This window comes from Neovison vison, chromosome 1 (genome assembly GCF_020171115.1).
Source record: "Neovison vison isolate M4711 chromosome 1, ASM_NN_V1, whole genome shotgun sequence".
In the NCBI taxonomy this organism is placed as follows: domain Eukaryota; kingdom Metazoa; phylum Chordata; class Mammalia; order Carnivora; family Mustelidae; genus Neogale; species Neogale vison.
In genome coordinates, this window is record NC_058091.1 from 269,929,326 (window position 1) to 269,955,813 (window position 26,488).

At 41.9% G+C, this 26,488-nt stretch overlaps 1 protein-coding gene across 3 annotated transcripts in view; it reads right to left on the reverse strand.

Annotated features, from left to right (window-relative positions):
- The window catches only part of SGCD (sarcoglycan delta), a 1,012,166-nt gene that overhangs the window by 620,194 nt on the left and 365,484 nt on the right, over positions 1-26,488 (reverse strand). For all 3 annotated transcript variants that reach the window (XM_044230712.1, XM_044230705.1, XM_044230687.1), the window contains exon 2: positions 12,225-12,378. The gene's annotated coding sequence lies outside the window, so the exon portion shown is untranslated. The remainder of the gene's footprint in view (positions 1-12,224; positions 12,379-26,488) is intronic.

Consider the following 26,488-nt stretch of genomic DNA (forward strand, 5'->3'; position numbering starts at 1 on the left):
TTTGACCAAAAACTATACAGAGGGAAGCAGAAACATTTGCTTGAGTTCAATCTCACAGCTTCAAGTAAAAGGTCAGAGATCAATGCCATGAATATCATTAAATGCCAAAGACTATTTCTGGTTGTTTTCTTCATTTATAATCTCTCCTATAGGTCACATACTTGCTTAATATGGAACCTTGGCCTCTCTTCCTATTTTATCTGTGTCCTGTATCTCCCAAAGAGAAATAAGAATAAAGCCACAAACTCATTAAAACTAGGGTACGAATGCCTTTTATGTCACTATAGGAAGACTTCTTAATTTTTAACCCATGGATGAAGTGGATCCAAACACACCCTGAGATTATATATGGACCATGCATTTTTACATGTAGTCATCGTATTGGAAGAAGAAATTCTGTGGTTTCACTGTAGAGACTGATAGAATGTCATGTGATTGAAGAAAGGTACCAGAAAATTAGTGGCCACAATGAATGGATTAAATTTCTGTTTCTGGAGAAGGGAGCATTTATCAGCTTTATTATGGCTGTATATCAATTTTTCATCAGACTCTCCTATATTATTAGACCAACAATAATGACATCAAAACATTATTTGCAGATAAGATGTCACCTGTCACAAAACACAATCAAAAGGGCTATGCAACTAAATCAAGCCTTCAGAAGTCTAAAATATTGAAAATCCTCTGTTAAAAGAATAAGTTTTTTTAACCTGATTAATTTCCAAGGACATTAACATTGATTTATATCAAATTCAAACCATAGACATTGTGCAACCAATGTTGCACAAGTGATTCTTGGCTTCCCAAGTCTAATTGATCAAATGGATAGCTTCTTCAATCTTTCCAAGATCCTAACACAAGACCCATAACCTCTCAGGAAGGAGTTATACTTTGGATACAGGGAAGGCAAGGGGTACCTAAATGTATTTACTCTGTAAGAAAACAGGTCCTGACCTTGGAAAGAATAACTGGAAGTTCTCTGGAAAGGAAATCTTCCAGCCCAGAATGGCAAATAGGTTTTCATTTCCATGGTGCAATCAGCTGTTTTCTGGAGTGATGTGTTGGGGAGGATTCTAGAGCTCCTGAGCTAGGATTAAAGAGCGATGTCTGCACAGGGCACAGGAAAGGGGGTAATTTAGAACCTGCAAGATGGCCCCCAGCCCTGTAGTCAGGAGAAGACTTAAAGGCTGTAAAGCACAGTACTGTGTGAGACAGATAACAAGAATAGATAGTGCAGTTAGAAAGAAAATAAGAATAGAAGACCTCTAAGGGTGCCTGAGTGGCTCAGTTGGGTAAGTGTCTGACTCTTCATTTCAGCTCAGGTTGTGATCTCAGGGTCTTGAGATCAAGCCCTGCATTGGGCTTCATGCCAGCATGGAGCCTGCTTGAAATTCTCTCCCCCCACTCCCTCTCATCCTCTTGTCTCCCCATCCGCCATATGCACACTCTCTAAAATAAAATATAATAAAAGAAAATAAAATATAAAGAAAACTTCTAGAATAGATTATATAGATAGAAAAATCTGGAGAATCAGACAGAAGCCAAAACAAAAATAGAAAACAACCAAAAGTTAGAAATCTAAAAAGAACCAATAAACCATAAGGAACTGACCTATTTTTAAACTGAATCCATTCTACAATATATTTAAGCACCTTCTCAGTTCCAATGTCTGTTGACTACCGACTACTTTCCAAGAAGAGCTGGGAACTAGAAGGAGAGTGACTTCTAAACACAATTATACTGACTTCTCTTCATCCTAGTCGTTACAACGAAGGTTTGAAAAAAATGCCATGAAGTCAAAGGGAAGAAGTGACACATAGCTCGGGGGCGTCCCAGAAGGCTTTCAGTGAATTGGATCTCAAAAAATGTGAGTTTTTCAGTTTTTAGTTTTGGGTTTTTTTGTTTTGTTTTGTTTTTGTTTTTTGGGGTCCAGGAGTAGCGACGAGTGACTCTGGGCAAAAGGACCAGCAGGTACAAAGGAGTGGTGATTTAAAAGGACATGGCCTATTTCTGGAAAAATGGAGAAGGTCACTTCAAGTGTGTACAAAGGCCGGGATTACAGGGAGAGGGAGGACAGCAGACGGAGCTGTGGCACAGACCAAATAGAGCAGGAAGACTGTGTGTTGGACACTGAGGTCTTCAGACAGCTCTTCAGGGGTGATTTTCAAGGTAGTTTTCTCAATTATTCCCATTTGATCCTCACAACAGATATAGAGGATGGGCATCCAACCACTCTGCCACTCACGCTAAAGGTGAAGAAAATGCTGGTGTGAACATTTCAAAAAATCATCATGAAGAAAAAATGGCAAAGTGGGGATGGTTTCAGTGGCAAAGGGGAAGAATAAGCAAGTTGGAAAGAAAGTCTTTCTGAAGAGATCTTTTGTAGACAGGAATTTGCAGTTCATAGATTTTTAACCTCGGCTCTGTGTGCATAGTTATAAAAACAGTGTGTCCAGTTGCAGGAAAAGTTAAAATGGCCATTTTGTCACTGTCATTGTCATTGTCAGTGGGAGTGCTGGTGTTGTGGCCTCTGTTTTAACCTGGCAACTAAGACCTCAATCTGTACAAGATTTTGAACACAGCCACAGCTCAGATTTCGTTAGTTTCAAAGGCCTTGGGTAAAATTCAGCCCAGGTAAACAAACAGACTCCAAAACATCATGCTCAAGGGGAGAAACACACATCTTTTACTTCAGAAACTGTCAAACGGAGATGATTCCTAAAATGGGCGCTCTTTGAATTAGAAACAAAACAGACAGGCAAAAAGGTGCTACCACGTTGGAAGCAGAATCAAAGACCATGGCAGCAGCTTTCCAGTAGTCGGTATGCTTCAGGGCAGGGTAAAACACTCTGTGAATGGAGCAGGGCCCATTACCTGCATTTTGAGGGCCTAACCCGAAGATCAGAGAGTTTCTCATTCTACCAGGGTGGTTTTCAGAAATCAATATCTCTGTTCCTCAATTTCCCCATGTATAGAATTGGATAGCCTCTTAAGAGCCACTACTTGAGGTAGAGAAAAACAAAAACCAAAAAACCTCTAGAATAAAAGAAAAAATTAGACCATATCCCAAAGAAGCCTTTCTGAATGGTGTTCTAACATCTCATGGTATACAATAAGCACAAAAACCCAACAAGTAGAAATACCATTCACCATGGGGACACAGGAAGATCCTGAACTTACCTCCTGCCACCAACCCACGGAGTCTACACTACATATAGAACAATTTTTCTCAAAATTGCTAAAGGCTGGTGGTGTGATGAACCCACATGAGGCAAATGAGAAGAAAACTGCATCAAGGCCAGTAGGAGAGGCTAGGGCACTGTCTGACCGTAAACCTTATACCTGGAAGGGTGGTCCACAACTAGAAGGGAACTCAAAACTCAGAGCTTTGCCCGGAGGAACAAAGGATTCAAATCACGTCATGCACACCAGCTCTTAAGACATGTACTTGAAGGGGTACCAGGGTGGCTCAATTGGTTAGACATCTGCCTTCAGCTCAGGTCCATTCTGAGGTTCTGGGATCGAGCCCCACGTCAGGCTCCCTGCTCAGCACAGAGTCTGCTCTTCCCTCTCCCCCTCTCCCTGCTTAAGCTCTCTCTCTCTCAAATAAATACATAAAATCATATATATATGATATATACTTAAGAAATAAGCCCTCCTAAATATCTCATTTTGAAATTCACAAGACTCTTATCTAAAGACTCTTAAGACATCAGCGTCTGAGAAACATCTTTCAAAGGGCCTATGGGCTCCAACTCACCTGTCCCAGGGCTCAGCTCAGAGCTAGCTGATGGTACCCATACTTCAAATGAAGGAAGTTCACCTATTTATACTCCAACCTTGGCAGATCTCTAACTTAACACACACACACCTGGGAGACTGCTAGAACACTCCCTGTGGATTGTGACTGCCAGGTGTCTATCCTCACGCTCTCCCTTTGCTGTGCTCAGGCACCTGACAGGATGCCTTTATTATGTGCAACTAGTACTCCAATTTCAGTGGCTGCTGCTCAGGGAGTAGATGCCCTAGCATCAGAGGCCAGGGGAACTTGTGTTCCTGATCACATGAAACTATCATTGATGTGACCCAAAAAGGAGCTCATACCTGTCTGGTGCCTCAATTTTTGTGACGGCTGCCAGGGGACCCCTCTGCATGGCATGGCTCATGGCCAGTGGGACTTGGGCTTGTAGGTCCCACAGGACTGTAACCAACGGAGAAAGAACTCATGAACAGCTACCTCCCTAAGAGCACAGCAAGAGGCAACAGACCCAGCAGCTGGTCTTTCTGTGGAGGTCTACTGCTCACCATGACTACAGCCTGAGGGGCAGGCTTCTCACTGAACACACATCGAGGGGCTGACTGGAATGCTTCCACAGACTTCAGATGGTGAACAGTCTTCATGCTCTTCCTGTTGTGTTCCAGGACACCTCTATGGAAGGGGAGATTGACATCCTTCTGGGGCCTGCTTTTTGTAGCTAGCACCCAGGAGACTTCTTTTGATTCCCTGGTTTGAGGGACAGAGGAATCTGCCTTCCTGGGTCTCACAGGACTGAGGTAATTGGCAAGATGGTTCTCAGCAGGCTACCACTCCCAGGGCACTACACAGACAGGCAGGGAGCCAAGCCATGATCTTTAAGTATTTCTGTGAAGGAGGTCACTTTGCTTGTCTGGGAGCTTCAGACAGAGAAGCAGGCTTCAAGTTTGGCACAACCAAGTGGCCTAATGGGGCTGGTCTCAAGGAACGTAGGCTGTGATGCCATCTTGACACTCTCCAGTCTCGCTCCAGCTTTCCAGGAGCTCCTGGGAAGGAGCTTGTGCACAGGTCTAGGACCCCAGATTTTGTGATGACCACCCCATGGACACCTTGACATAGGTGTTGGTGATGATTTTTCAAACAGGACACCAAGAACAAATACAACAAAAGCACCAACAAACAAGTGGGACTGCATCAAATTAAAAAGCTTCTGCCCAGCAAAAGAAACCATCCACAAAAATAACAAGGCGACAGACTGAATGGGAGAAAAATCACTGCAGCTCACATAATGGATATGGGGTTAAAATTCAAAGTAGATTAAAAAAAAAAAACAAAAAACTCCGACAACAGCAGCAACAAAATCTGATTTAAAAATTGGGCAGAAGACCTGAATACCCATTCTTCCAAAGAAGACCTACAGATGGCCAACTAGGACATGAAAACACCCCCAACATCACTAATCGTAAGGGAAATGAAACTCAAATCCAAAGTGAGAAGTCACCTCACCCCTGTCAGAATATCTAGTACCAAAAAAGATAAGAAATAACAAGTGTTGGGAAGGATGTGAGCCCTCATGCACTGTTGGTGGGAATGCAAACTCATGCAAACTCAATGGAAAACAGTATGCAGGTTGCTCAAAAACATTCAAAATAAAACTACCATATGATCCAGAAATTCTACTTCTGAGTTTATCTGAAGAAAACAAAAGTGCTAATGTGAACAGATCCAGGCACCCCCATGTTCTTTGCAGCATTATTTACCACAGACAAGATCGAGAAGCAGCCTAAATGGCTACAATGGATGAACAGATAAAAAAGCTGAGGTATATATACACCAGGGAACATCCTTCAGCCTATAAAAGAATGAAATCTTGTCATTTGCAACAATGTGGCCAGAGATTGAAGGCATTATACCAATGATAATGAGTGAAACAGAGAAAGATAAACACTCTGATCTCACTTAAGAAATAAAAAGCAAAAAAATAAAACAAGCTCACAGAGAACAGATTGGTGATGGCAAGAGGCTGGCAGTGGGAGGTGGGAGAAATGGGTTAACTGTTTTTAATTTAAACTGAATAAAAAATGTTTAACAATTGACACAAAAATAAAATTCAAGTTTTGTGTAGAAATTTTATAATGTCTTTGGCTCCATGTGTTTCTGCCTTCATGGTCCATGTTCGAATTGATCCTTACAGACAGGTGTCCAACATGCCCGGGGTATGTGGCTGTATCACCAGGAGTTACTAATTTATTTGGAATTAAGTGAAACGTGACCATTTGCTCAAATCTAGGGTAACCTCAGGCTTGTGTGATCTCAACTCCCATTTCCCATATGAGGTCATGGAGAACTGAAGGAATGGGTAGGAGAGTCAAGTGGACATCAAGCAGCAAGCCCCGCCTCAGCCCTGGGCTCCTGATTGTGGTTGGCAGGTATGGCTTGAATAAAGAAACAAAGCCAGCTGCAGAAAGCAACGCTGTGGACTCCCCAGCAGGATCCTTTGCCTTTCAGAAGGAAACAGTTCTGCTGATGCTTTCATGACTGACACTAAGATATTTATTACCAGAGATGAAATGTTGATGCATGATTAATTTCAGGGGAAATCCAGGGAGGGCTGAAGGAAACCACGAGAAGGGAGGTCATAAGACTTGGTAAGTTAGCCACAGTTCTGCTAACATGCTGGGAGGCACAGAAAACACAAAAACCACCATTTCACTTCCAAAGATAATAGGTAAATACAAAAGTGATCCACAGCAACACCAACGCTTGCACAAAACTAGAATAAGAATGGGAAATACATGTTTGCATGCATACTCACACACCACACCCCCCCACAAACCCACATCTACACCACAGACACACACCCCTACCCTCCACACACACCTACCCCCCCACACATCACCCTCAACCCTACCCTCCAGCCCCTCACAGACCCCACACCCTGACAGTATCTGAAGGGTTCTTCTCCTAAGCCGCCCACCTTCCCACACTTAGTGGTGACGATCAGAAACAAGGACAAAAAAACCATCCCCAAAAGCAGTTTCAAATCTCCCTTTCATAACATCTTTTGGAGGCATATGGAGATTTTCTACTTACATAGCAGGTTGGTAATAAACTGATTAATTTGTCCTTTATAGGAAAAGCACTGTTCGCTTACACGTATCCATAATAGCTCTGGATTTGAAGTTCTACCATGGAAATGGAGACTTGAAAAAGCACAGCTCAAATAAAGACGGATGCCCAAGTGTCATAAAAATAATATGACAGTATCACAAATCAGGGAAGTACACAAAGGAATTCAGCTCTTCAATGTTCCCAAGATAATTAACCTTGCTGATATCCATTAACCATGTTAGGTAGCTTCCGATGCCCTTTCAATCACCCTAGACAGATAAACCGTAATATGCACATTTAATGACAGTTCTGCCTCAATACCGTTTCATGCATATTATTTAAACTGGGTTTGGTTTTTTTTTTTTTTTTTTTTTTTTGGCAACAGGGTCAACTCTTCCCAGTGTTTCTAAAATTTTGTAATGCAACTGACACAGTTGTTAGAAAACTATAGCATTTTGCCTTCAGTGTTAGTTAAGTGAACACACAAATATGCACACTGACTCAGGCCACATACAATGGAATAGGACGCGAATTCTCTCGCTCAGGACTGCCACGGCTCCTGGGAGCTCTAAAGCAAAACCAGCAGCTTCACATGTATCCAGGGCTTAAAAGGAACCAGCACATACCAGCACTTTACAAGTATAATTTAATTTAATTGTCACTGTAATTCTATCAAGCGTGCACGAGAATCATCCCCGTCCTCCAAACGGAGACACGGAGGCTGGGAGTTCCATTGATCTGGAATGAAAATGCAGCCAGGGACTCTTATTCTGAAGATATAACATGATGGTTAAGACATGTTTCCCAGACAAAAGGAAGGACCTCCTCTTGAATTCGGTTCTGCAACAGAGTAATAGGACTGGGAGCGTAATAGGACTGGGAGCTAGTTTTCTTTTCTCAGCAGCCTCTTCCATGTCTGTCAGTTAGGAAAAGTCAAACCAGCCCTAGAATGCTTTCAAGGATTAAATGAATGGATGCATAGTAAAAATGGCACTTTTGACAAAGCCCTCAATAAATGGGATTTTTAAAAATACATTATAGGCATTTTTATAGACATTATTTACATACAGTAAGATGCTAAGTGACTTTGCCACTTAATCAGTTTTGAAAATGCTGGTCAAGATACAACAGAACATTTCTGTTGCTCCAGAATCTTCCCTCATGTACCTTCCTCAGGTGATTACATCATACCAGACTCAAGCACTGAACTATTTCTACCATCATCGAGAAGTTCTGACGACTCTACAATTTCATGGAAATCATGAAGTATTTTTTGTTGTTTAACTAATTTTGATCATACTGTTTTTGAGATTCATTCATGTTATTCTGTTCATCTGTATAAAGTTCCTCTTTATTGCAAAATAGTGTTCATTTTACAAATGTACCCAAGTTCCTCCCTTTTCCTGTTGACATCTGGCTAATTTTCAGCACTGGACTATTTAAAAAAAAAAAACAACCCTCCTATGAACACATGTGGACAAAGGTTTTCAAGCCTCGTGGATCGATACCTAGGACTAGAAGCTCTGGCTTTTAGGTAAGGCAGTTGTGTCACTTTCGAAGAAACTTCCAGATCATTCTTCAAAGTGCTTGGAGCATTTTACATATCTGCCAGTTCTCCACGAGAGTTCCAGTGGCGCGTCTCCTCTGAGGTTTTGGTGTTGGCACTCCTCCCATGTTAGCCATTCTGGTAGGCGTGTAACCGTATCTTACTGTGTTTTCAATTTGCATTTCCCTGAAGGCCTGTTAGGTTAAATACCATTGCTTCTGTTCATTGGCCGTTCTGTATCTTCTTGTACCAAGTGCCTCTTCAAGTACATGTCGGATATACGTGTTCTAAATCTCCTCTCCCGGTCTGTGGGGCATCTCTTTATCTTCCCAGTGGTGTTTTCCGCTGAATAGATGTTTTTAATTCTCATGAAGTTCAGTGTATTTTTTTTTCCCCTTTTACAGCTTGTGCTTTTGTGTCCTTTATAAAAAGCCTCTGCCTTCTGAAGTTATAAAGGTATTCTCATTTTTCTTCTACTATCTTTGTTGTTTTAGCTTTTATGTTTCAGTGTTCAGTTGGACTCAAATTGATTTATATGTATGGGATGAGGTAGGCGTTTAGGTTCTTTATTTTTCAAGTAAATACCCAGTTGTTGCACTATTTACTGAAGTAGTGTTTTTATGCCATTGAAATGATGCGGTGCTCTCAGAGAAACAGCTGACTCTCCGTGTGTCTCTAATGCAGAATGCTATTCTGTTCCATCGATCCATTTACTTAGAATGGCAGCAATCCTCATATTACTTTTAATTATTATTTTTCCACTTTTTGTTATTTCAGATGCCATGATTCAAACCTTAGTAACTTTGATTTGGCATTTGAAAATGTTTTTATTTTCGCTTTCAGTGCCATATATGTCTATTTGTATATGTGTGTGTGTGTGTGTGAGTGTGTGAGTGATTATATATACGTATACCCCTGCACTTAGGTGTATCCATTTTTTTAGAGTATCCTCATCTTTAGATCTAAGATTTTCTAGAAACTCTCTTTTTCAGACACCAGGGACCACATTTATCATTGGTTTTCCAGTTTCAGCAAGGCATAGGATTTCTCTTGAAACCTGGTTTAAACACAGATTCCTGGACTTCATTTCAAGAGGTTCCAGTCCCTTGAAGTGTGGGGAAGGGCCTGAGACTCTGCATGCATTGTCACTAGCTCAGCTGACGCAGATGCTGCGGGTTTTTGGACAACGCTCTGAGCGGCACTGGCTTAAAAAAAAAAAAAAATTAAATGGCTTCTCTAATGTTCATACAGAAGCTTGATTTGCCTTTTCTAAAGTCTGCGAACACAGCCACTCATTTACACTGTCTTCACTTGAAGAGACATCTGAAAAATCTGCTGAAGGCACCGGAGCATGGAAGCCAGGAAACATTAGGGTAGATTGATGTCCCAACATTGCCTCATTTCCTCCTTCCTTCCTGGAAATTGAGTTTTGGTCTGTGAGCGGGAGCGTGCACATACCTGCATACCTGACAGCGAGATCTCACCCAATCGAGTGAGGAACATGCCCAGCAAAGGGGACATTCTTCTCCCTGTGGCCTCTGCCAACCACGGGAAAAAGCTTTCTTCTCCCCTTAAGGGCTGACTGATCTCGAAACCAGGAACACGTTTAGGGCCACGTCCTTTAAAACTTTCTCCACTGAAGTCATGTTTTAAGTAGTTAGCATCTAGGTAGTATCCCTGACAGAACACAGGCATTCTGAATTAAAGATCGACACGATCAAAGCCAAGCATTCAGTCCTCAAAATCCCAGCCCTGACCCCGAAGCTTCTCTCAATTTTTAGGACAAGCGCAGAACAGCTTTTCAGCTTTCCTTTCCAACAGATCAAGTTCTTGTGAGCAGAGGGCCGCACCACAACTGTGAATCTCTCACACAGAATGTTGAGATTGGGGTGAGGACTCAAAAAAGGGGTGCTCTTCTTTTCTCCTGATTATTTATTTAGCCTCTGAAACCACATTAATGAATTCACATTAATTCATAAATACTATTTAGACTTACACTGCTTTAAAGGCACCCTTTGTAAAGGAGGTTATTTTCTCCTCTTTGAAAAAAAAAAATTAAATCTCCCGAATAAAGGGAAAAGAGGAGTTTGAAATGCCACCGTCACGCTGTCACCTGTCCCTCAGCACTTTTTTCGGAAGTACCGTGAGCAGTGTGGACATCAGCGCTCAGTCACCTCGGCAGGGGCCTCGGAGGAGTTGACAAAAACTAGAGAGAAAGTCGATGTACTTCCTCCTGAAAGGAAGGTCTTTTCATCGTCAACGAAAGTATATACCACATTTCTCTCAACAGGGAGAAAGTCAGAGATAAAGTGAAAACAGACTGAAGGCTATAATGTATTTCATTTTCGTCAGCGCTGGACCTCTGTCTTGCACGGCTGATGACCCAGGGGAGGCCTCTGTGCCCAGGAAGGGAGCCAACCCATACCTTAGCCACTGTTGTTCTCCCAGTTTCCAGAGTTTTAGGATTATGAGGTGTTTATTTTTCTTCGAAGGAAATTAAAATGACAACAAATGAGTCATCAAGGGAACTTTCGGAGCCATTCTAGACTTTCTGGAGGATAGGTCACGTGGTCCCCGGCTGTTAAACCACACCTCCCCCGGGCTCGTCACCAGCGGCGTCCGCAGTACCACTGTTCTGTGTGGGAGATGAGCCTAGAGAGGTCAACTCTACTAGTTCTTTCTTAAAATTTTATTTGTTTATTCGACAGAGAGAGAGACAGCGAGAGAGGGAACACAAGCAGGGGGAGTGGGAGACGGGGAAGCAGGCTTCCTGTTGAGCAGAGTCCAATGTGGGGCCCAATCCCAGGACCCTGAGATCATGACCTGAGCCAAAGGCAGATGCTTAACCCAATGAGCCACCCAGGCACACCCAACTCCACGATTTCTGAGAATGAGTCCAACCCTTAACCCTTCCTTACTACGGAGTCTCAGAAAACCTTTTTACATAGAGCTCCTCTTGGTTTCCCAGAACAGAAATCCCTCTTCCAGATGCTGGTCATCAGTTGTACATGTGACTTTCTCCCCCAAGCTTACATCACAATGCCTGCGACACTATCAACACGCCGTTCTATGGGATTCACCCTGTCCTCCTTCCATCTGTCCTTCTCTTTTCCTACCCAGAGAGGATGAGGGAGATTACACACCACTACACACACACACACACACACACACACACACAATGCATAGGCCTTATACACATGCATGTACATGGATAGACATGCACAGAGGGTTCTCACTGCAACCAGAAAAGAACAAATGGAACCTCCTTACTCAATCTCAGTCTGCCCCAACATGGTATATAGCCAAAAGAAACATCAAGACAGGGCCTCCTCAAGATCTGAAGAGATAATACAAAGCTTTGCCTTGAGTGTCCTCTGGACAGTGAAAACAGGAATTAATCACGTATTCCAAAGAATGGCTACTTTACTCATCTCTGCACCTGAAGTCCCTTACATGGGTGGTATCCTCAGGTTCCCTCTTCTTTCTATCAGAGACAGCTGCACAAACCTCTCCCCATGCCTTGTCTTACTCTCCTCAGGTCACTTCATTGAGACAATGAGGACGGACTTCAGTTTCTCTCACTGCACCTTTATTCATCCCACCATATCCCAGAAGTTGGTAGCAAAAGAGATTAAGATCATTCCTTCAAAGGAGGAAGGGAGAAAGGAAAGAGAAACGAGGCATGAAGAAGAGAAAAGGCTGTTAAAATGATTAAGTACCTTTAAATGTGTTTGCCTTCAGAAAAAAAAAATTACATATATATAATATATAAATATAAACTCTGTGTCATGTCTCACAATCAAACGTCCATACCTTAGTAGTCCTAATCTTCTTGAATCTTGAATACAAATTTCAGGGCCACATTGGGGTTGAGATAATCTCCTCAGGCCACCACCAAGGGGACAGTTTTCTTAACTTCCACACAGGTTCCAGTACTGCCTTCTGAGGACGGAGGTTTCTTCTACGTCTACAGAAATCACAAGAGAAAGAAGATATGCATAAACAAAACCTAAACTGAAACTTCAACAGGGATTTGAAATTCCAGATGATTCGGCTTGAAGACACTACACAGAAGACACGTTACATTCTGACTGGCATAAATACAAATAAGAGCAGGATGGATTTAGTCTTGATTAGACTCAAGCAATCACACAAAAGCAGAAAAAGTCACACTATATCCCGGCTGGCAAATTTTTTAGGACAGGACTAGCCAAATTTGCTCATTTACCTTTTAGGGAAACTGAAGATCGGAGACAATAAAGGGTTTTCCCATGATAGTTCATTACCTGGGGTCTATTTCCACCAGTGAATCAAGTAAATCCTTAATAAACACAAACAATGTGCCTAACGCTATAGTCTAGGTTAAAATGAGACAAGGGGACCCTGCATCACTTCTTCGCCTTGAGATCGTTCCCTCACTTGACTTTTAAGATACCACACTTGCCAGTCATTGCCGGCCGCTCCATCTATCCTGCCTCTGTGAGATCCTCTCTATCTCACAGATTCAAGGTGAGAGCATCCGGGGACTCAGTCCTGAGCCTCTTCTCTCTGGGCACACACTCATCAGGGGCCGTCTTCTAGCTCCGGGGCTTGAGAAACGATTCATACACTGACAACTCTGAGACAGTCTCCAGGCCCAGCTACTTCACTGAACTCCAGACTCCCCTGTCAACCGACTACTCAACAAGTCCGCTTGGAATTCCAGTCGCCATGTCAGGACATGCCCGAAGTGAAGTCCTGATTCCATCACCAACACAACATCCGCTGAATAACACAAGTAAAGGCTCACGCTCTTCCTCATCTCTTTCTTCTCAATGGCAGTTTTATTCACCCTGCTGGTCAGGTGCAAACCCTGCCAGTCAACCTTACCTCTTGTCTCTCATACCTATTCCTCGAGTCCTCTTCAAAATCTAGTGGTTTTTCTCACTAGAAAGTGAAGGCTGACCACTTTCACCCGCTCCTTCACTAACATGATGTTCCGGCATCAGGACAGATCTCTAAGGCTGCACAGCAGGCATGTTCCAACCATGGCGGTCATTCTTATTCTCGACTCAACCCCATGAGTAAGACCATGACACTCCCCTACTCAACTGCCCCCCACCCCCCTCCACCCCCCCACCCCCTTGGAAGCTAAGTCAAAGTCCTTACAGCGGCCAAAAAGGCTCCATGGGACACAGCTGTGTTACCACCTTCTTCACCTCCTACCCTCTCCCTCACAGATTCCTCTCCAGCTGTGCTGGCCTCCCGGCTATCCCTGTAGCTCTACCTGAGTGTTGGGACTTACCATTCCCTTTACCCAGAAGGTTGTCTTCCCCCTCATCAATTAAATCTTGCTTCCACAGTGACCTTTTCACAACTACTTAAAATAGTAAACCCTGACCACATCTCCTCATTCCCCCTTCTCTGCTTACCCCTGGTGAAGACTTGCTCATAGATGACATGGTTTCCTTGCTCAGCTCCCTTGCCCCCGTAAAACAGAAGCTCCATGCAGGCAAGGCATTTTTTTCTCTGTTGTCCCGCTGTATCTTCACCACTCCACTCAAAGCCCAGCACCAATGTGGAGCTCAAGATGGACCAATGAACAAACAGGAAGTTGACGTAAACCTTCTCAAAGCCCCTCAGAGGGTAAGTGGCTGAGCCAGGTCAAAGTCAAAAGCATCTGTGTTTAGCTTTCCTGACACTGGAACGACAACTACGTGAAGACCTATTGGTGTTGGCATTAGGAATAGGTTCAGTACAGTTTGGCTTGTGACACAGATGTAGATTGTATCTGAAAAGCCCAAAATGACTTCTACAAACTCTTTAAGAGAATATATTGCCTAGAGTGGGACGGCTCTGCTTATATCCTTATGTTGCAAGTTCACTATTAACTCACCTTGTCCTTCTCAATTTTCACTGCCTTTTCTTCCGTGCCCTTATTTCTTGTACCACCCCCCACCTCAACTCTCAGTGCCTTCCTTCCCCAAGAGAACAGGGGGAAAAAGGAGGAATCCAAGATTTAATAAAGGCAAGAGAAGATATGTGTTTAGGGAAAAGGTGTGGGACAGGAATCAAAGGACCATGGAGCAGAATCTAACTGGGCCATGAACACATTGAACCACCAGTACAGAGATCCCTTCACCTTCCTGAGAGCCTACTGCTGGCTGGGCTTTTAAAATGCATGTCCCCCAAAAGAGTTCCCAGCTCCGGGGGTGGTGGCTAGAAAGAAAGAAAGGAAGATTACTCAGTAGGAGGGAGACTTTAACTAATTACAAAGGAAAGAAGTCTAGGACTGGTTAGGAAGCAGGATACAATGTTTAAGTACTAGGCTTCAGGACAGTCCTAGTATTATTCACACCCTGGTTCCACCACCGTGAAACTAACCAAGACACTCCACTGATCTATCACATTTCTCTGTCAAGGTGAGAGGTCAGAAACACCAGTTTCTTTGGGGGTTTATGAAAATCAAACAAGGTTACAGAGGTCAGTTGCCTGCTACTGGGCATGGCCTAAGTACTCAATAGGTATCTGTTGCTCTTAATTTTTAGTTTTTATTGCAGCAGGCTGATATTCTGCATCAAATTTCATGATTTAATCTACCTGCCTGCAGAGTCTGAATCTTTACCACCTTTCTGCATATGTAATTGTTCTGGTGGCCCTTGATGACTTTCTCCGGAAAGCCCTTACCTCAACTGCCCCCACATCCTAAGGGCAGACAGGAGAACTTTGTAACATGAGCAACTCAAGTTCTCCCATTCATTTCTTGTCCTCTTGCTGACGACCAGCAAATTGAGATGATCTTGGCCCTAGTATTACAGCAGACTGATAATCACAAGGCCACAGTATACAATTATTCCCGCATTCCAAAGCCAAGAAACACAACTCTGAAAGCAAACAAGGCTATCATTCAGCACAATGATATACGGAGTTATTGAAGAAATTTTGCTGACTGCTTTGAGAATTCAAGTCTCCATCCTATCTGAATGCATCTTTCTTTCTCTTCTCCTAACTGATATTAAGAAACTGTCTATGTTCAGGTAGTAACAACATAAAAATATGTCATCTACCTTTCAGGTTTAGCTATACCACAGCGTAATAAAAAGTTAAGATGCTTCAGGGAAAAGTTACTTCTACTCCATGCTAAGTCACTGAAGGATTTGCTCAGAAATGCATTTACTAACAGATTTTTTTTTTTTTTTGAGTACATAATACTGACTATGCACTCTGTTAAGGATAGGGACTATTAATGACTTTATTCCTACCCTCATGGAGCTTTTATTTCCACAGTTTTTTATTGTCTTTTGCAATTTTCCTAACTTCCGCCCAGATACAGGAAGACATGGCAAATTCCTACAAAGCTGTTGACTGACTCAAGTAGTAACATAGAGTGTGCTGTTACAAAGAGCCTAATTTCTGCTTGATCTAGAGAGAGAACTCAATTCCTGGTTTTCTCAAGAGACAAGCCAATTTCCTGTTTGATCCCCAGCTCTCATCCAGCACACAGTGCTTCTTAATTGATCCTGGTTTATTTCTCTCCTTCAGCAAAGAAATGAAAAGCAGTCACCAAATCCACAAGTACATATTCTATTCATTAACGAGCTGCTACATGAATGCAGCGGTCTAGAAGGCATTGGGCTCAGATGACACAGCTGCAGAAAGCAGTTTTTTCGAAATCTTTGAAAACATGAAGGGATAAATGCCATTCTGTAGCAAAATAAACTGAGAAAGGATATACGAGGAAGACTGTCAAAGGGAATAATGTCAAGAAAGAACAACATGTGTCTTCTATCACCAGCGTCTGCACGGTTCAAGTGCTAATCGTCGAGGTGGGTGTAATCTTTGCCTGTTGGGGAGCCTTCAATGCTCCAGGGAATATGTCATTTTTCAAAAGTTATCAATTAGTGGCTGTTCTGATGGCAGAGTGTGAACCGCACCTCTCTAATGATTGGGCTGTGTTAACAGTGATTCCTGTGAGCAGAGAACACACACAGGCACTGATCTACAAAGGCACCCAGACATACACCCTAGAGAAGGCAGGACGAAGGAGAGTAGGAGAGTGACATAAAGATACTAGGAATTCTACAAATGGCTCTTGATGAAGATTCTGGGTGGAAGTGTGTGAGGGGGAAGGCATGAACTGTGAATTCTGCTCTATTGAATTAGACTGGGTTTTACCGGGAAGTGGAGAAGTCCTGGGATGATACAGACACCATGTATGTGTCCAAGGCTGGCTCATAGACCTGCACACAGCATTCCTGTGGCCAGCAACGCTTTACTAATGTGTTCATTACCTCCATTTGCATATTAGAAAGTCAGTAAGTAATTTGTGTGAAGTCACACAACTAGAAAGTGACAGGCAGGATCTAAACTCAGAAACCTGCCCTGGAGCTAATGGGTGTTTCCCAAATATGCTGAAAATCACAAAGGATTTGACACTTGGAAATGTCACCATTTTTTTTGTTTGTTTGTTTGTTTTTTAAAGATTTTATTTATTTATTTGACAGACAGAGATCACAAGTAGGCAGAGAGGCAGGCAGAGAGAGAGGAGAAAGCAGGCTCCCCTTGGAGCAGAGAGCCCGATGCGGAGCTCGATCCCAGGACCCTGCGATCATGACCAGAGCCGAAGGCAGAGGCTTAAACCACTGAGACACCCAGGCGCCCCGGAAATGCCACCGTTTTAACTCCAAAGTCAGAATTCGGTCTCCTAAAGAATGTAATTGTGAAAACTGGCCCAGCTGGGTCTCTGCCAAGGAGAGTGGAAGCACTCAGATAAAGCAGAGGGCAGGTCTCTTGCAAAGCCATAGAGGAGATCATCCCACAGCTTGCAACAGAAGCTTTCTGGGCAGATTCAGGGAACCAAGTCACTGCTGGTAATGGGACTCAGTTTATAAAATGTTAATTACACATCCTGCCAGCTGACACTACAGAAACAATGGTGGGTCCATGAAACATAAAATACTTTGGAGATCTGGGCGCTCATCTGTAAATGCAATCAGTACCTTTGGGCTGGATGGGGAAGCCTGCTGTTTATTCCTCATCTGGACACCAAACAATCAAATACTAGGGAATAACAAAAGAAAATTTGTGTCACTGGATTTTAAGGAATATAGAAAACGTCCAACGACGTTTAGGTACCTGGTCACTTGCCGATTCATTAGCACCTTAATTCCTTACCTGGTTAGCCTTTAAAATTGAATAGAGAAGTCAAGGGGATTCTAGAAGAAATTCAACTGAATATTATAATGAAACTTCAAAGAATTTGCTAGCATCTGGGCTAATTGTTGATCTGTATTTTGCTTTAGCTAGCTGACAAATGATTTATCTCAAACTTCATCAAATGGGTCAGACACGGACAGTCTGTAGGTAGAAAGAACAGTGGCCCCAAAATGCAGTTTTAAAATTTAGCATTCATAGAAGGATACATACCTACCCACATCCCTTTCCTTGTGCCCCTACCCACTATTCCTTCCGGGCTCACATTTGCTATTTTCGAGATCTACAAATACAGGTCCCACCGTTGCTTTAGGAAATTTATCACCATCACCAGAGAAGCAGTCCTTGTTCCCAGCCTAATATCAAGTATATGCATATATACAGGATTCCCTAAATACCACTGATCTTCTCATGATTCATGCATTCAGTCAAATTCTCTATCAACTTCCACATGTGCCCAAGGATCACCCAACTTTATAGATACCTCTGGAATTCACATTGGCAGCATGCTATCTTCTGTGGCCTCTAGCCCAGACAGTGGGCTTTCTGTGTCCCCTCAATCCCAGACAATGGTGAGTCTACCTATCCCCCACATTATACGTTATCGTGGAGATACAGCTGGAGTACCTACTTCAGTGAACCAGTGATTCAATTACCAGTGGCCATCTTAAGTGGCAGCTTGCCAGGTACCTCTAGATACTAACCCAGGAAGAAAGTATCAGGCAGCATAACCTCATCCCTGGAACACCGTGTCCAACCTCTTATTCTTGGTGACATAGCTAATTTAGATCCATGATATTATGCCACCATGAACACCAATGGATGCTTAACAAACCCACATCATTCTAGAAGGCTGTCAACATGGACACTATTTTGCCTTGATACCATAAACTACAAAGGTCATACAGGCTTAAAGTATTAGATCCCTGCCTGGGTTTGACTCCTGGCTCAGCTGCCCCACCCTCTGTGTCTTTGGGCATGCTTTTCTACCTCCCAGTGCTTGTCTGCAAGAGAGAAGTCCTAATACATATTTCTAACTAAGCATTCTTTTTGAGGAGTAATTTTAACACAATGATGCTATGTTTCAATTAATGTAATGTATTTATAATTCATAGTGGTATGAATTTTCTTACCTATTAAATGGACATAACAAACCTCAGGGGCTCTTACAAGGAATTTAAGAGGTGAAAAATAGTAATATGCGCAACAGTAGGCTTGTGTCTTGCCCATTACACCAAGTCATTGAGAACGTCAAATCTATGTCATGTTTCTTTCTGTGAGGCACAAAGTATGCATCCAGGCTGTGGAACTGTCTACAGGATCAAGAACCGGTTCGTCTTCAACAAACACATCACAAGGAGAATAATGAAGACTGATGGGAACCTACAGATTAAGAATGACTTAAGAAATACACAGTCACTTCTAATGGATGAAAAATTTAGAACTTGATACACAAACAGTGAAAAACAGTTATGAGCAGTCATCCCCAAAAAGGCTAGAATAGGGAGCCATTGCACAAGTCTGAGATCGGACATAAATCATTTATGTTTGACTTCCTTCATTCACTGATCTCCAAGGCAAGCTACACCACTTCCTTGGTAATTCTGTGGTGGCCAAGTGGGAAGGACTGAGGAGCTGGATAAACCCAAATCATTTAAAGGTAAGAGGAGCAGAATTACTGCCCATCCCCCAAGCCATTAATTGATTATCAGAGTTTTTGTTAAGTAATGAAGGTCTCTAGGTGCCTGGGTGGCTCAGTGTGTTAAAGCCTCTGCCTTCGGCTCAGGTCATGATCCCAGGGTCCTGGGATCAAATCCTGCTAGGGCTCTCTGCTCAGCAGGGAGACTGTTTCCCTTCCTCTCTCTGCCTGTCTCTCTGCCTACTTGTGATCTCTGTCTGTCAAATAAATAAATAAAATCTTTAAAAAAAAAAAAAAGTGCTAGTAAGTGCCCAGAAAAATAGGCAAGGAAATCAATAGGAAGCGTACAGAAAAAGAAATGCGAATAGCCTATGAACTCAGCAACATGCCTAATAAGAAATCCAAATTCTGCATGAGAAAATTAGAGCATGAATGATCCTAATACTGGAAAGAAATGAAATACCACAGATAGATTTAAATCAGTAAATTCACAATGATACTAAGAAGAAGAAGAAGAAAAAAATTTCATTGGTCACCTTTGAAAGATGCTAGAAAACCAAATCATCATTTTGAAAATAGTAAATAAATGACAATCAACCTTCTGTCCTGTCTTTCCTTATATATCCTATAATCAAATACTGAAAAAGGAAGTTTCCATTTGTAGAAGTTTCTCACCCAAAAATTAAAACAAAATAATAAAATTGGAATGCCATCATGGTTTAACTCCTAATGAAATAATGCATCTAGGTAGTAATTATCAATGGCTACTAACATTACAAAAGAAAGATGTGGAGGCACAATAGCTTAACGTAGGTAACATTCCAGCCAAACCATGCAACCCCAATGAAAGCAGCTAGTTTACAGAAAATCCAAGGTCTGAGGCATTTGTTTACACAACACCGGGATACAATCAGCAACATCCAGGCTGTGAAATTGTCTACAGGATAAAGAACCAGATCACTTTCAGCAAATACATCACAAGGAGAATAATGAAGAGTGGCGGGAACCTAAAGATTAAGAAAGACTTAAGAAACACACAGTCACTTCGAATGGATAAAAAATTTAGATCCTGATACATGAACAGTGAAAAAAACAATTATGAGCAGTAAACTCAAAAAAGACTAGATACTTGCCAGTACAAAATCATGACTGGTATCTTTCTTATAATAACAACATCGTTTTATTTACAAAAAGCATGTCATCTTTCAGAGTTGAGCACTGCAATATTTAAGGAAGAAATATTACAGGTAGGATTTTGTTCTAGTGAGGTCTGGGTGATGTATACAACAAGACTGCCAGTGAACTGGTAAGTCTTCCAGATGATTTATGGTTACCTAGGATTTCATTACCTTGTTCCCTCTACTTTAAATATACTTTAAAACGAATCAAGGAAGACTACATCAAAACCTAATGATGTACTGTATGGTGACTAACACAACATAATAAAATAAAATTTAAAAAAAAATGTGTTTTAAATTTTCCATAATGAAATAAAACTGTTTGCCAGACAAAAAGCACACAGAGCATCTGTTTAACAAAGGAAGGTGATAAAAATGGTAATAGTTGTCTCTAGGTGGTAAAATTCTGAAGGATTTTGACCTCATTAATTCCCTTTTTTTTTTTTTTGCTCTTAATGAGTGTGTTACTCACATTACAGACAGAAATGGGAAATTTATTTTGAAAACACTTTTTTCCCATATGAAGCTTTAACCATTAGTATTTTATTACTTAAACAACTGGGAAGCAAATATGCAAAATCTTAGGATTTGCCAAGCTGGGTGGTGGATACACAGTCATTCATTTTATCATTTTCCTTAATTGAAAAAAATATAACCTTGTATCATAAATATTATAAACAATCAAAATAAAAGGACTTTCCTGTTATCTCTGTTAGGTCATACTGAATACTTTCTCCAAAGTGACCTCTAAAAGCAAAGTGTTTCCTACAATGTAAAATGATTTTACTTTAACCATAAATCTAAGAACAATTTTCGCAACCACTTCCAAAGAACTGTGTAAGAGATAATAGGAATCTGCCCTACAGGGAAGACCACAGAACAGCCCAATGTGAGACTGTTGATCTGTATGTCTTTAAATATTTTTTTTTTACTTTTAAGGGAACAAAGATATGACCTGTAATTCATGACTTTGAAGGGATTTTACTGTAATAATGTTAAATAATTAGGACCAAGTCCCTATCACTTAGTTAAAAATGTTTCAAAGAAAAGAACTGGACCGAGTCCTCGAGGTCAGCTGGTAGAATAGTACTATTTTGCAGATGAGGAAAGGGGCTTGTCCAAAGTCACAAAATTGACTGGGGTCACGAAAGTGACAAGAATCCAGCTCTCTAATGCCCAATTCCCTTCTTTCCAAATCATGCCACCCCCAACAGCATCTTCCCAAATACTACTATGATCCTGGCACTATATTATCAAGAAACTGTTAAGAATATGTAGGACGTAGAGTCATGGCTTATGTGGGGGTACCTGAGAGGAGAACCAGCGGTTTATTTATATAGATTATTACAGCAGGTTTCAGTTGATAGCAAATTGGAACAGAAAGGGCAGAAAGTTCTTATTTACTTCTAGTCCCTAAGCATGCACGGTCACTTCCATCATCAAAATCCTGAACCACCGCTACATGGTTATCATCAATGAACCATTACATCAATCCATCCTCATTATCATCACCCAATGTCAACAGCTTACCTTAGGGATCCCACTTGGTCCTACACATTCTATGGGTTTTGACAAATGCGTAAAGAAATGTCTTCATCAGTCTAGCAGTATTATACAGAATAGTTTCATTGTCCTAAAAGTCCTCTGCACTCTCTCCGTTCTTCCCTCCCTCTAATCCCTGAAAACCACTCATCTTTTTAAGTATCTCTATAGTTTTGCCTTTTGTGGAATGGCATACAGTTGGAAGCTCATAGTGTGTAGCCTTTTTCAAATTGGTTTCTTTCATTTAGTAATGCACATTTAAGTCTCTCCAGGTCTTTTTGTGGTTTGACAGCTCATCTGTTTCAGCGCTGCCTAATATTCCATTGTCTAGATGGACCACAGTTTCTTTACTCATTCACTGACAGAAAGACACCTCGTTGTCTTCAAGTTTTGGCAATTATGAATAAATCTCTGAACACTCACAAGCAGGTTTCTCTATGCACAAACGTTTTCAGCTCCTCGGCTAAATATCAAGAAGCACGATCACTACATCATCAAGTACAAAGATGTTTAGTTTTCTAAGAAACTGCCACAGTGTCTTCAACGTGGCTGTACAGAGGGGTTTCAGGGTAAAAATCAGCCAAGTGAAAAATCACATAAAACCAACATCATGCTTCAAAATACCTTAGGAACGCAGTATGTTAATTGAGAGATTTCAGAAGCCGCCAAGCTCTAGATTCTGTGAGGGCAGGTCATCTATCTCAGTAGTTCACTGTGTCCCCGGCAGTACTCCTAGTACCTAGCACAATGCTGCTATATAATAAATGCTCATTTAGTTTTTGTTAAATGAGTAGATCCAGGGGGGGGAATCTTTTCTTCCATTTTACAGCACACATTTCTTTGGTTGAACAATAAACAAAGCAAGGACTCATCTCAGGTCCCGTAGTGTGGAAGTATGTATTATTAAGGAAGAGGACCTCACTCAGATGAAATCCTTACCCTAAAGAAGCATCAGAGACTGGGATAGACACTGAGGAAAGCAGAGAATATTGCCTCTCTTACTTGGGGGCATATGCACATTGCATGGACCAGGGCACAGACTCCTCTGAACAATGGAAACGGTTCTCTTTTCATTTGCTATGCACGTACAGTTGAATTTGCATCAATTAAATGCACAGAAGCTACGACACTACTATAATTGCAAAACCATTGCATTGGAAATCAGCTTTCTCCAAAATCACATTAGAAACCAGAAAGATTAGATTTAGAAACATATTTAGCCCCATCAAGAGGGAGATTAGGGAAAGTTTATAAAACAACGCAGATATACATGACAGGCCGGCCAAGTGTCTGGACAGGGAAAGGAACAGCCTTGTCACCTCAACAAAGAGAGGAAAGCTGTCATCTAACATCAGAACAAGGACTATGGAGTCACTCAAACCTTTGAGCTAAATCCCTGTTCTGCAAACCTGACACAACCTACCTACTCACCCAGCCTCGTTTTCCATCCTGTGACAGAGACATACTAATATCCACGCTTTGGAAATGAGAAAAGATTATAGGACAGGTCTAGCATCCTGCTTCAGTTTTCAAAACATACACAAACAAAATCATAATAACGATTCCTGAAGCCTTGGTATGAAGTACTGAGAAATACAGGTTTGCCGATCCCAAACCTTCCAGAACCATCTGTTTCCCACTATAGCACAAGCTAAGTTACCACTCAGTATTTATTAAGAACCCACAGAGCTGTATGAATTACATAATTGTGCCTTAGATAGCCGGCTATTACTTTTCCCTCACTTCTTACTAGGCAAATGTGAAGTTAAATTAGTGGCTTATCATAAAGTTCTCTGAAAACATTAAAGTTGAAAGAAATGCCTGATAATTGTTCTTAGCCATCTGGCACCAAGTGATGCTCATGAACTTACATGAACCATTTGGCTGAAGTCCAAAAACGTCGATCTTAATTTTGCATCTCACTTACTCAAAGTTCTAAGTTGAGAAATTTCTAAGAGGAGAAAATGTTTTATTGAGAAGGAAAACAAATGGGTCAAATCCTTGAACTTGTTCACCATTATAGAGGAGCGCATACCAAGAATTCCACCTCTAGCCTCCAGTTTTAAGGGAGAAACTTAGGGCAATGTTACACACTCTACCTGTCCAAACACACATGTGCGTGCACACACACAGACTACACATCATAAAGGAGGAGTTGTGGTTGCTTTTCTAAACCCTGTCACACTAAAAGCCACACATCACCTTGTTGAGAAGCCAACCACACTGCCACTAAACAGCTTACCTGCAGTGCCTCTCCCAGGGAGGAGGCCGTTCCAGGCACTGTGGGCCACTCCCCTCTCCTAGACCGAACCCCTAAAAGCACATCTCCACTTGTCTGGAATATTTCTACAACCTTCTCACTGGTCTCCAATCAATGCATCTTCAGCTGATCTCATACCTTTTGTTCCCTGGAGCAGGAATTAAGTTTTTAAAAATAAGCCATTTCCACTCCTCAGCCTCAACTTTCCAAAGATTTCCCACTGACTTCAGAATAAAATCCCAGATCCTCCCTGCAGTTTAGCAGATCTGAGATGTGGCCCATTTCACGGGTCTTGTCGAGTGCTCTACACTTCTACCTACTTAGTGTGCACCAGCCACATGGACCACACTGGCCACCCTTCTGTGTCTGGCTCCTTCTGGCCTTTGGTTGTCAGCACAATGGAAACAGAAGGTAGGATCTTTGCTCCGCATACCCTCAAAAAGACATCAAAATAGATTTGGAGATGATCTGTAGAAGACTTAGACCCTCTTTCCCACTCCTGCTCCCTTCATCCGTGAGGAGGGTGGGTTCACCGGCCCAGGGATGCTCCAGAGGTTCTATGCATGTAAAGATAATGTCCTTCCTTCAGTAGTGGAAGGATGCCCTATTTCCTGGAACCGTTTTTCCTACTCAGTTTTTCTCACTGACATATTCTCTTCCTCATTCTCCCCACCCCAACCCAAATCTCAGACACTCCATCACATACGTATCCTCACCATGTGGATCAACGGGCAACCAGCACACTCCACTCACTTTTCCAGCGCGACTAGAATCCATGGAGCCACTCTCCTGGAGTCGTGGGAAGAAAATTACTTATCTTTCAATGATCTTATAACAAGCTCCAGCTTCTGAAAATTACTGGATATTACTCCAAAAATAAAACATTACAGATAATTACCCCTCAGAATGGAACAAATCATTATATTAATTTGAAAAGTTATTTTGGATAGGGGAAAGAGTACTTATTTGAAAAATAAAATTGTCAATGTACACGAGGAAGCTCAATTCTGAGAGGAAATGAGAGAATAAGAAACGGCTTCAGGCTTTTTTCAAAGTCCTTGTACTCATGCTGATACCCAACCCAAGGCCGTACGGTCTGCCAGAACCCAGGGAAGGAAGTACATGAAGCACGCTGTAAGGAGAGGAGGGAAAGACCATTACAGGTGTGTGAAAAAGACCCAAGTCCCATGCATATGTATTGACTCAGCTCTGCTCCCTAGCTTACTAGGAAGGTTCTATCAGCATCTCCAAGAAACAGGAGAGGAAAACAAGGAACTTGCCCAAAGTAGCAGTGCTGGGATTTGTGTTAATGATGGCTTAAATCCAGGGTTCACACTTGTAACCATGGTACAACACTACTTCTCAGGTCTTAAAGGAAGTTAGACACAAAGGGACTTGTTAAATATTACACTTTGACACTGATCCCCAAACCACAGGTAAGATAGTAGTTTCTGAGAATGCAAGAAGAGGAATGCACAATATTGTATAAATGAAGAACACTGAGTATTAAAGATCTTCTGATTTGCCCCAAATGATGCAAGATCTCCTGATTCCTAAACTAGAAGTGTCCTCAACAACCACGGTTTCTCAATTGCCTTCTATATGTGTGGTGTCTTTCAAATATTTGTCTCTGTGTTGACAAGTATTGACAAATGAGTGAGACATAAAAAATGGTTTGACAGAATTCAGTACCAGGCTGTGTGGGATCACCCAAGGATAACGTTCATCTGAGTCATCACAGAGAAGGGAGAGTCCATGAGCTCTGAGGCTGAAAAGTGTTTACCTAGATGAAAACCTGAGAAGAGGAAAAGAGATATGAAGACCTTCCTAAGCAGGAAAAAACTCCTTGCAGAAGAGCCTAGAAGAGAGAACACTGTGCTTTCAAGGAACTTAAAGAAGTCCTACATGAATGAAGGAGTTACACATTGTCAGGAAGGAACGTTATAACCATCACAATGAAAATATAAATTGGGATGAGGCCACACAAAGCCACACAGGCTACGATAAGGAGTTTAAATAGATTGAACTATTTGTAAAGTTAAGGAAAGAGCAAGACTTCTAGCAAGACTTCCATGGTTCCCCCACCTCCTCCTCCCACTGCACGACCAACCCCACCACTGAAAAATCAGACAAGAACCAAAACTGAGTGAATGAAATCTGCACAGGGTCCGAAAGGAAGCCCACACAGACAGCAGGACTAGATGTGAAGGGAGAGAAGGGAAGAAAGAAGGTGTCCAAAAGAAGGGGTATTTTACTTCCTAAACAG